Source organism: Colias eurytheme, chromosome 3, assembly GCF_061535395.1.
Source record: "Colias eurytheme isolate Ceu_HAF_F1 chromosome 3, ilColEury1 Martin Lab GWU primary, whole genome shotgun sequence".
NCBI classification, from domain to species: domain Eukaryota; kingdom Metazoa; phylum Arthropoda; class Insecta; order Lepidoptera; family Pieridae; genus Colias; species Colias eurytheme.
In genome coordinates this window covers 1,654,758-1,666,836 of record NC_142982.1, presented here as the reverse complement: position 1 = coordinate 1,666,836, position 12,079 = coordinate 1,654,758, and the positions used below count along the sequence as shown (strand labels likewise).

The 12,079-nt window shown below is 31.3% G+C and overlaps 1 protein-coding gene across 4 annotated transcripts in view; it reads right to left on the bottom strand.

Moving 5' to 3' along the window:
• The window catches only part of pot (zona pellucida domain protein papillote), a 71,645-nt gene that overhangs the window by 30,734 nt on the left and 28,832 nt on the right, over positions 1-12,079 (bottom strand). For 3 of the 4 annotated variants that reach the window (XM_090119348.1, XM_090119351.1, XM_090119349.1), the window contains exon 2: positions 8,660-8,723. The exons of the other annotated variant lie outside the window; for it this stretch is intronic. The gene's annotated coding sequence lies outside the window, so the exon portion shown is untranslated. The remainder of the gene's footprint in view (positions 1-8,659; positions 8,724-12,079) is intronic. 4 annotated transcript variants of the gene reach the window in all.

The following is a 12,079-nucleotide window of genomic DNA, read 5'->3' as shown; positions in this document are numbered from 1 at the left end:
TTTTAATTTCATTTTTTTCAGCTGCATACATTGAATATAATATATTGTTGGATATTCGAATAAAGAAATAACGCATGTAAAATTTTATGAGCGAAAATGTTCATGACTTAGAAACAATCAATGCGATTTTGATACACTTATATACGCCAAATATGAAGAATAAGTAACCAATGCGAGTTTTTTATTCTATTAATTTATTCATAGAACCCAATGAAAAATAGATATGAAAAACATAAGCTCTTAACTAACACAGTGGGATAATAACATAATGCATAAATCGCGTTTAAAGTGATTATTTATTCATATTAATAAAAGATTAAATGAATTTGTTTACAAATTGATTGTTCAATTAATTACAACAATTATTGTATTAATTTAACTTAACTGTGATAGTTAAGTAACAAATTACGTTTTTCATTAAGATAAATAATAAATAATTTGGAAAATCCAAAAGTGCACGCCTCATAATTTTTTTTTTAATAAATATTTATTAATTATTATTTTTGTTTATTTAATAACAATTAAACCACATCGAATCAGACCCTGAAAAATGAAAGGGTTCTATTCCTGAGCATACTCAAGCGTAAGAGAAAAAAAAAGACTCGATTAGTAAAGTATTTCGGTCGCTATCGTGTTAACAAGAAAATCCTCCGCACATACAGACACACGGACGTCCAAGACAGAACTTTTTTAAACTGTTTTTTAACTAGTTTAAATAACAAAAATGACATCAAAAATATCATGAACGTTAAAAATAGTGTTTTTTCTTAATATGTGTGTGTATGTATTATCTTACAAGTGCAATGTATGATACATAAAGACATTTTAAGTTTGAAAAATCAGATGTTTTGCGCGAAGTGACAGTAGTACCCACCTCAACGCTTCGCTTATGAGGCGTGCAATATTAAATGGGGCAATGAGAAAATAAGTAGAAAATTCATGATCCAATCATCGTTAAATATTGTTTTTAGGTATAGTTTTCCTATTAGATAGAGTTATAACATGAAAATGAAAAATATATTTATTTCATACACACAATTTTCAATTACAGAAAATGGATGAGATGAACATGCTATAATGAGATCCTGCATTGCAAACTTATTTCTTTTCTTTTTCTTCTTTTTATAATAGATTATGTATCACAATTCACAATATCATTATTACTTTTTAAATTGTAACAAATATTATTCTTTCCGGGTTAGTATATAAATTAACATCTTTAATTCCCATTGTTTAAAATCTTAGTCCAAATACAAAAATACACACAAATGCGTAACAAAATCAGTAAAACAACTACCGCCGCCCTTTCAAAACTACTTATAACACTTTTTTTTTCACATACCACTGTTCAGCCAGTACTTTACACTAACCGACCGGCGAATTGCACTCCTCCTTTTGTCAAGACCATGAGATAAAACCTTTTTTCTGTAATCACATGTTTATTTTTTATCTGTGGCTGCCAAGGTCGCGCGGGAACGGGTTGATACAAACGTCTAGTTAGCGAGATATGTGACGTGGTGGTATTTTTAAAAGCTTTTTGTGAAGTTTATTTTTTTGAACGCTACAATGAGGTATTTCTCTTCTTTTTAACTGAGCATAATCGCGTTTAATGAAGTATTGAAGCCGTGTGTGAGCGTTGCAAATATTGAGTTGTTTATACGGACTGTGTAGACTGTAGAGACCGCGACTTCTTTTATGTCAATCATTTAGTTTTTGTGCGAGATAATTTAAAGGAGCCTATTTATTTTTTCTACGTAAATTACATACTCTTTAAGATAGATTTGGCGACGACTATTTCCATATACCTATATGACGATGGTTATCCAGATTAAATAAATAAACAATCTTATATATAAAAATGAATCGCAAAATGTGTTGGTAAGCGCATAACTCGAGAACGGCTGAACCGATTTCGATAATTTTTTTTTTATTATATTCCTTGAAGTACGAGGATGGTTTTTACGTAGAGAAAACGTAAATATGTACCACGGGCGAAGCCGGGGCGGACCGCTAGTTAAAAATAATTAACTGTAATATACTATTCAAATGGTGGAATTTTGGAAAAAGAACATTTACTTATACATTATAATTTTATTTCTTATAAAAATATATTACTGTATATTACTTAAATATATATACATTTAAGAAGAAAACTTGTAAACAGTCATAAAATAAACACAGAACAAATATAGCCTTCAAGGTTGCGAATAAAAATGTATTCAAACAGGAAATTGAGTCAGTGGTGATGCTATGACAAGAAACATACATAATTACGAGGATTCACACTTCTAGGATATAACTTTAGGTATATTATGACTTGACTGGATTCTGTTACATAGGTACCTACTTATGTGTTGTTATTAACTTTATAAAAAACTAGCGGTCCGCCCCGGCTTCGCCCGTGGTACATATTTACGTTTTCTCTCCATAAGAACCATCCTCGTACTTCAAGGAATATAATAAAAAAAAAAATTATCGAAATTGGTCCAGCCCTTCACGCGTGATGCCGTGACCAAGGAAATCGGGTTTCATTTTTATATATAATATAGAAAACGCAATTAAGTGCTATACATTGATTCTATAGGTAAGTTTTATATTTTACAGATCTGTGAGGTGCCAGATTCGAAGTTTGAATGTGATTTATAATAATTCTGTTTTGATTTATGAGATGGGTTACCGTAGAAAAATGTAATCGTTAAAAAGTGAAGACGAAAGAATTGTGTAATAAACATATTCTTATATTATTACAATAAATATATAATAAAATATAACCTTATTTTCGTAGTAAATTAAATTAATACTAACCGGATGATCAAAACAAGGTAAGACTACGTTATCACGCTATCCAAAATATCTGACCTCAAAATTGTATAAACGAGGTATAATTTGCGTTCGAAGCGTAGTTCCTTACACAAATAGGTATAACTCACTGTTCAATGTTTTTGTATGGAGTTTTCAATCGAAGCTTTATGACCGTCAATAGTAATATATTCTTTTGTTAGTTTATGTCTTTAATTTAAATATGAAACATAATATATGTATACAATCGAAAACAGAAACTACGACTGTAATTAATAATTTACCTATATAATAAAGAATAAGTCGTCTATGGCTTAGAGTTTAGAGTTAGACAATTGTAATGATAAGAGAATGCTCATTCATGCATTAACGGACACACCGATAAAGATGAAATTTGAAACACAAATAAAATATACATAGTTAACAACCAAGTAAAACTTATACAAAACTTTTTATCCCGTCATCTCTCTGGAAAAGCCGCAGCGAGCGGCATGTCCACATAACATATTCAAGACCACTCCACACTCATACAAAAGACATCAACGATACCTTTGACCATTCAAGAAAATTACTACAATTGAATTTCATCCTTAATTCTTTAGTCTAGAGACTAAAATTAAATAACACACTACAGTTTTCCTATAAGTCGAAAGAGTAAACAAATCGTGAATAAACAATCGTGGACGGATGTCAAACAATTCGTCGATACGAAACGCAAGCATGATTTGCCTTCACAAGTTGATTGTTATGATTTCAATTCTAGTTTTTATAAGTACAGCTATAAGGACCATTTTCTAACTAACTAACCTTTATCAAATACAATAGGTCATATGAAGCACGAAGAATAAATTTCACCTTTGAGTTATGCTAAATAAGGTTCAATTTAGAATTTAGTGCCAGTATCTTAATTTCTATGAATTATTGGAAATCCTAAACATCCTTACAAGGAGGAAAAATAGCTTTAAATGTCTGCCTCTCTGTTATCAGTTATTATATACTGTTGAAAAAAGTAAACGAAAGGTAAAAAGATAGGTGATGGAAAATGAGGATATTTTATTTAACTATCGAGAATGTTAGCGAATCCGTGAGCAGAGACTTGTACGTATGTACACTTTACGTATAAATTTTTAATATGTATATCATGTCATATATAATAAAAATAATTAAAAATAAATAATGCTCATAATAACAAATTTCCTAGGTCAGAATTTGTAAATTTGGAGATAAATAATAAATCTCTATGAGATTATTTAGAACAAGTTGTTGATCAAACCAAGATAAACATACATCAACACAATAAAACAACACCTTTATGACCATTTCCTCTCTATCTACACACATACACATACACATACACATACACACAAACACTAATGCAGACGTAACCAACACGATCAATGAACTACACTGATAATTAAGTTAGCACTTGAAAGATATGAACCTGTTCCCCGGTTTATTCGTTTGGTCTAGAGTTAGCTGGTAAAAAAATTAACCGACTGCGATGTGTATGTTTCTTTGACTCGTATTTTAGTGTAAATAGTTCGATTTTTGATGTAGAGCTATAGAGAGAGTAGAATTGTCACAAAGGAATAAGGGGGATTGTAGCCCCTATTTTTTCAATTTTATGATATTAATTAAATAATAATCAATTGCGATCTTTTTATGATTATTACAACTAATCTATAAAATGAGCAGTTGACAATTGTTCATAAGACACGTACATTTTATCCTCTTGTACTTACTTGCCATACTTTCTTACAATAATAATCTAAATTTCATACAAATAATGACGACTATTAACAAACAAGACGCCCTTACAAGTATTACACAAGCAAAGCCTTCGTGACTGCACTGCCCGTAATTATATGAACAATTCACGGCTGTCAGAGCATTACTGTCACAACTACAGGTACTGTTATTATATTTTAGGGTTCCGTAACGTTTTAAGAAGTAATGAAAAAGTTAAATAAATGTTTCCTTTTTATATCCTTGCCGTATTTAGAAAAATAACATAGGTCTATAACATCCAGAATGATAACGAGAAAGTTCAATTTTTATTTTGTACTTGAAAATTATTTTTTTATGCTGCTTTTAATCTACTGCGAGATCTTATACGTAACTAGTGCACGTGTGGGTCTTTACTGAAAACATTTTGTGGGATTAATAGCACAGGAGTGTGTTTTTAATTGGCATAACCTTTGATACAACACAATACATAAGTTTATTTGTAAACTCACCCACATAAGTATGAAAACGTTTGCAATAAAAATCATAAAACAATCATAAATTTATTTTATTATTTACCTGTACAAAACACATTTTCTCTACCGTACAATTATGTATACTCAACCTATAATACAGGGTATATTTCACCCTGTAACATACGTATATTGAAATCATCGTATATTTTGGAAGCGAGAACACGGGACCGCATTATGCAATTTGAGTGAGCGTGGTAATTGGATGGTTTTAAGCAGGAATGTACGTCAACGCGTTTTTGTGTAAACAAGTATAATTTACCACCCAAGATGTTAATGTAAGTGTATACATATATACATTTTTAAATTTCGTGCTTTATTTTTAAATACAAACAAAATATTGTGTATATATGTATTATAACAACAAATTGTGTACCTAAATATCAGAAAGTTCTAAAAGGAAGAATAATAAGTTAGATCCTGCATTATAATGAAAGTAGAGCTAAAAGGCACTTTGAAGACAATACATAAATTGGAAAAAAAGACGTGTGGCACTCGGGGACTGCCGCGGTAAAGCTATTGCATAGCATGCCTTCAAGCCACACCTCCGAGCCCGTCGGAGTGGGGAGCGTGAGGTTTTTTCGTTACGGAATTTCTCGATTCGGTCCCCGCGCTCAAGGCCCGCGATAGAAGCTATGCAATAGCTTAAAACGTATGTACTTTAAAAGTTATAAGATTTCCAATCGATTTTAATCGTATTCTTTTTGACGCCTCTAAACGTTGCACCTCTTTACCAACAGTGAACGCGATTAAATGCACTAAAAAAATTAAGTACATAGATTAATTCGCGCTTGAAAAGATTTAAAATTGAAGCTTTAAATCTAACCTTACATAAAAAGTCGCAACTAAGGCCATCGCCCATCAGTATTACCTTTACTTTGAGACTGCGTTTAGTCTGAGCATAAATAAATACCATCTTCATTACCAGTTTAAATATTAAAGGAGGAAAATTTCTAAAGAAGGAAAAATCTGCATACATCCACAAGGTATGTATTAAAGGAAACATTTGAAAATTTACACCGTATAAAACACGGACAAAATGATACCACAACAAAAACTAATGTCTGTTTGAGCCGCTTGATGACATAGCTACAAGCATTAAAATGTCGTTTAAAAAACTATAATAAACACAAGGGTAGAAACGAATTACCAGCTATTACTTTTTCTTGACTTATTTTAATAAAAATTATAATGAAGATGACTGCGGCGTTAAGAAAAATTCCATACTCAGAACGGCAAAGAAAAAAATTTAAGATAGCAGATTAAAAATGCCCGCCGCATGCAATAAATTGGCGGGCATAGACAGGCAACATCGCTCTATATTATCTGTGCTCTATATTATTTTTATTCTGTGATCTTTCTCTGGAAGATTGTATCAATGACGTTCTTGCGTGCATTGAAATAAGGGTTGAAACTTTCGTTTTTTGCAAAGATGAATTTGATATCCCGGAGTTTTATAATTTTATTGGTTCGAAGCGTGTTGTGCGTGAATTATTGTCGTGTTTTAATTGATACAAGTGGGCGTTAAATGTAACAAAGATAGGCGATACAGGAGTATAAATTATTGAGTAATGTTCGAATGGAGAGGACGCAATAAATTGCGATAGTCTATTTTAGTGCACTGGCAATTTTTTACACTTTATTGAAGTGAAACTTCTTTATCGGGGGTGGACAAAAATTTTGTGTAACATTTTTGCGTTACGCCGCGCGCGTGACATTTTTGCGTTACGCCGTACTCGTGACATTTTTGCGTTACGCCGTACTCGTGACTATATACATGTTATATTAAAGTGATCAGCAAAATCAAAGGGTTTGTTTTAATTCTAATTCCAGTGAATTTCTAAAAAAAGTAAATAAGTAATTACATCTATTTTTCTAATACTTAGGTGTAATAATGGTATTTATTTTTCTAAGTTATTTATGATTAACCTCACTTTTTGATTGTATTTTTCAATACACTAACACGTGGGTGGAATTATGGTATCAATTTTTTCTAATACTTGAATGTTGATTGTGGTATTTATTTTTCTAAAATTGTATTTAAAGTTAACCTCAGTTTTTGATTGAATTTTTTAAAACACCAACACGTGGGCGAGATCATGTTATTTATTTTTCAAGTTATTTAAGCTTAACCTCTGTCATAATATGTATATATACTATGTGCGTCATTAATTTCTGACTGTTTCGAGATTTCGACATTAGGAATTTATATTTATTACCTCTATTGTTCGAACAAAAATAAGTTACCGCCTTTAAGAACTTGCCGACAATGTAAGTACAGTATTGTTTCTTAGAAAACATTTTAGGAGTATACGATAATAAATCTATGACTCACGTTAACACGTGTTTGCTTGATTGGTGTTCAATTATGATTTTGTGAATTCAATATTTATAAGAATAAACCTCAAACTCTTTATGTCCAATCAAAATCCGCCTAAGTCGAAATCCTTTATAAGTTGAAAACTCTATATAACTCGAATTTTTTGGCGTCTCCCTTGGTCTTTTGAACTACCGCACGAGCTGAGCGAGCGAAGCGAGCGAGTCGCGGCAGTGGCCGGCGTAAATATTCAAATAGGTAGCGAGGAGCGAAGCGACGAGCATCTTAGGTTAACTTTTGAACTACCGCACGAGCCGAGCGAGCGAAGCGAGCGAGTTGCAGTAGCGGCCGGTGTAAATATTTAAATAGGTAGCGAGGAGCAAAGCGACGAGCATCTTAGGTTAACTTTTGATTTTTGAACTACCGCACGAGCCGAGCGAGCGAAGCGAGCGAGTTGCAGTAGCGGCCGGTGTAAATATTTAAATAGGTAGCGAGGAGCAAAGCGACGAGCATCTTAGGTTAACTTTTGATTTTTGAACTACCGCACGAGCCGAGCGAGCGAAGCGAGCGAGTTGCAGCAGCGGCTGGTGTAAATATTTAAATAGGTAGCAAGGAGCGAAACGACGAGCGTGTTAGACTAACGTATTTCTGTAATATTGTATACAAGCTGTGCCGCGCGGTTTCACCCGCGTGGCTATGCTCCTGTTGGTCTTAGCGTGATAATATATAGCCTATATTACTCGTGGATAATGTAGCTTTCGAATGGTGAAAGAATTTTTAAAATCGGTCCAGTAGTTTATGAGCCTATTCATTACAATCAATCAAACAAACAAACAAACAAAGTTTTCCTCTTTATAATATTACTGTAGATAGTAAATTATTTTTTGAAAAATAAGGTCATAAAGAAGTTTCACTTCTTACGTGTGTACTCTAGTACACGCACACATTTTTTTTTTTATAAGTAACAAGTTCTTACTGTTTACATTATTATAACTAAGACTATTTGTATCGAGGCACTATATGCATGTATAAGTATATTTTGAAAACTCGTTTATATCATTCAATTAAAAAAGGAACTACTTTTGTACTCGAATAGGGATCCTACAGTTATAGTCATTTAAATTTATAAACTTGGACTTCTACGTGTTGGAAATTTCAACGTCTATGTTTTTTTATTTCAATATTTTCTTCCAGGGTACCATTTTTTATTCGATACAGAAACGTGCTATCATTTAATCGGCTTACAGGGAATAGATACATACAAAATTTAATATAACCTATTTACCTCGTTATAGCTATGTTGTCTTCCATACAGTAATCCTTTACGGCTGCATAAAGACGTTCGTTATCTGTAACAATTAAAATAAATGTTAAGCAACCCTTTAAACAAAATAAAATCGAAACACATTATTTGGTTTAATACATTCTTTTAATTCAGATTAACCTTTAAAAAAATTAAATCGAAACACTGCTCATTTGTTTTTGTATATTTTTTATTGTTTATATAATTGAGGTTAGATAGAATCTCATTTCCCGCCTTCGGCCTTCCTAATTCATTCTTATATAATCTGTCAAAAATTTCAAACCTAACTTTTTTTCGAAGCCCCGCTGACCAAGGTCCTGTCAATGTGACTCCTTCGACATTTGGCAGCCGGTTCCTAAACTATTGGCAAGCGAAATTGAACTTCAATAACATAATTCAAAGTTCATTTTAGACTGTGATGGGTTTTTAAACTTGAAAGTTGCGAGATGCTTTTTATTTGTTGAATCCCGAAGAGCGTACTAAGTAGCATGCGTACTTTTAGGATGGCTTCTTAGAAAAATGAAAATTCATCATCTTTATTCTTCAACAATATGACGAAACATATTATTAACTCACCACAGATCTACAAAAAACCCACAGATAAAGCCAAATTCAAAAACATTTTTACATAAAACTCTGTTCGTAAGTAATTTTTTCTAGAAAAATTCTTACTTGTAAGTTGTAACTATGTCTTTCAAAGTATACTTATGTGTATACTTATATACTTATTATATACTGTTTATATTATTATTGTTACTTCCTTTATGAGTTATTTGTTTCATTTGTAGTACTTATTAGTTTTTATTACTTAGGTAGGTACTTTATAAACCAACATTCCTTGAGTATTATTACACCGACGCGACGTGGTTCTGCCGCAGTCAGGGAAAATGTTTATCCAAAAATAGTATTTTTATTTTTTACGCAATTTCGGACTATAGTACTAGATTATAACCTAATTATAATTGTAGAACGGGATATTCCAGCCTTTTTTTTAAAGAAATTTAACAATATTCAATTTTTTTTGTCCAAAAGTTGAAGTTACGATGTGTTTGCACTAACATATCTATTAAAATAAAGAAATCTCCATTGAAATGCTCATCAGGTCACTAAGGTAAGATCGTAAGATAGTTTTGAAGTGAGAGTAATTTTATCATAAATCTCCAAACCATATTAAGCCTCTATCACATTCTCTATCAAACTATAAAAAAATATTAACTCTATTTTATGAAGAGGTCATAGATTTTATACTTTGTGTTGAATTTTAAACCCTTTAAAGATTTCTAAATGCCTACTATTATGATCACAATATATTAGGAATACTTATTTCACAGATCAATGTTTACTGTTATTAATGTAATACATAGTTATTTTAAATTCACGGTGAATACTGTACACAAACTTCATAAACAACAATTGAGTATTTGAATAAAAAAAAATTATTGATTTTTTTTATGTATTTTGAAACTTTATTATTAATAATATTGATATTTAATGCAAATAACTTCAAAAACATTTTTTTCCGTTAATTATAAGCAATTAAAAATTGATGAAATTTAAATTAGAATCACGTGACTACAAACGCGCCATGACTGGTCACCATATAGTTGTGACGTCATAATGTTATAGCTATTAACTGCAGTACATAGCGTTTACGGCTATTACAATAATATTGATTTATTGCTAAGATACGATTTGTTTGTTGGTTCCGAATTAGTTAGTTAGTTACGAAAATAATATTCTTGATGTTGATATATTTATGATCACCGATTTTTGTCAGGAGTTGCCTTTGTAGTATTCGTACATAATGGTACAAAACGATAACTTTTGAGGTTCGCCATTTTTAATATAAATTTAAATAATATAATTAAAATTAATATAATTAATATGTAATTTAATAATGACAACAAAATTAAATAGATCAAAACACTGTATTTATTATTAACACGCTTTTATTAGCTTCACCTGTATGTTTGTATGTAACCGACTCCTTTCGAAGTTTCGACCCGATTTTGACCCACTTAAAACCGACAGATTTTGTTCAAATTTTGAACACTTATCAAGGTCCGATGACAATACAATAATATCATAAATTTATCCTTTTATCCTGATAAGGATCGCCAGGATCAGCTTAAAACACATGTTTGTAAGTAACCAATTCTCCTTTCGATTCGATTTAATAAACCGACGGATTTAATTTAAATTTTGTATACTTATAAAAGCCCGGTAACAATACAATAATTTCATAAATTTATCTTATTATCCTGTTTAGTTTTTCAAACTACATATATTTATTTTTCTATCAACTGCAATGAGTGAAAACTAACATTATGACGTCACACGCGTTCGGGTGACGCTTCGGGAGTTGTCGGCGTGTCTTCGGTACTGGATTCAAAGACTAATTTTTATTTTGAAATAACTTTTGAATTATTGCAAAAAAATAAAAATAAAAACAGTTTTGTTATAAAACTAATATATAATCTTTCCATTTATCACAAAAAAAATTTTCATTCAAATACTCAATTGGTTAAACAATGCAACTAAACAGATCTCGACGAGTGTATACACTAGTCTTAATATTTTACGGGTGTGTACTTGTGCAGGTAATTCGAGCACGATCGTGCCGTACCGTTCCGTTGTCGTGATCTTACTGTTATACGACTTTTATACTATACGACACGATTCATTAATCGTATACTTAATTAAGAAAATCACAAAAAATCTTCATTTCAGAAAAATAAAACAAGACACCGTTACTTATTCCATGAATAGATTCGTATAGTAGTACCTAGTTTATTTCTTGGAAACAAAATTAAAAAGTGCGTGTATGCCGAGCACCTGTGTCAGAAGTGAAACTTCTTTGGCAAGATACAAAGATACCAAAATCTTACTCTATGACATGGCGGGATTGCCATGACGCGACCTTGAAATTTTACTCTCAACGCATCTAAAGAAGTTTCACTTCAAAAATACTGAAAACAAAAGTCTTTTTAATATTTAATTGATGAAAGACGTGGTCACAACATAAATACAGTTTTAAAAGAAATCCTTCTTTCTTCTTCTTCTCATCTTCTATTAATTTTTTAGATACATCGTTTTGCTACGGTTTTAATAGCACACGACAATGCCACGTGTCGTGTGTTGTAAGTCAGATTTAGAATTGTGATAACAAACGTCTTACCTTTTTTAGTTGAAAAGCATTTAGAAAGGCATAACTTGACACAAGGTAACGCATCGAATAAGGTTCTTTTTTATTGTTTCACTTTATTGCTGGCCCACATTATTAGATATAAGTACATATATTCGTATTTTTTATTGAAAATTTAAAAAATAAGCTTATAACCATCTTATAACCTTGCATGTAGCATTATGAAAATAATAAAACTGCTAGCTATTGTTTAAAAA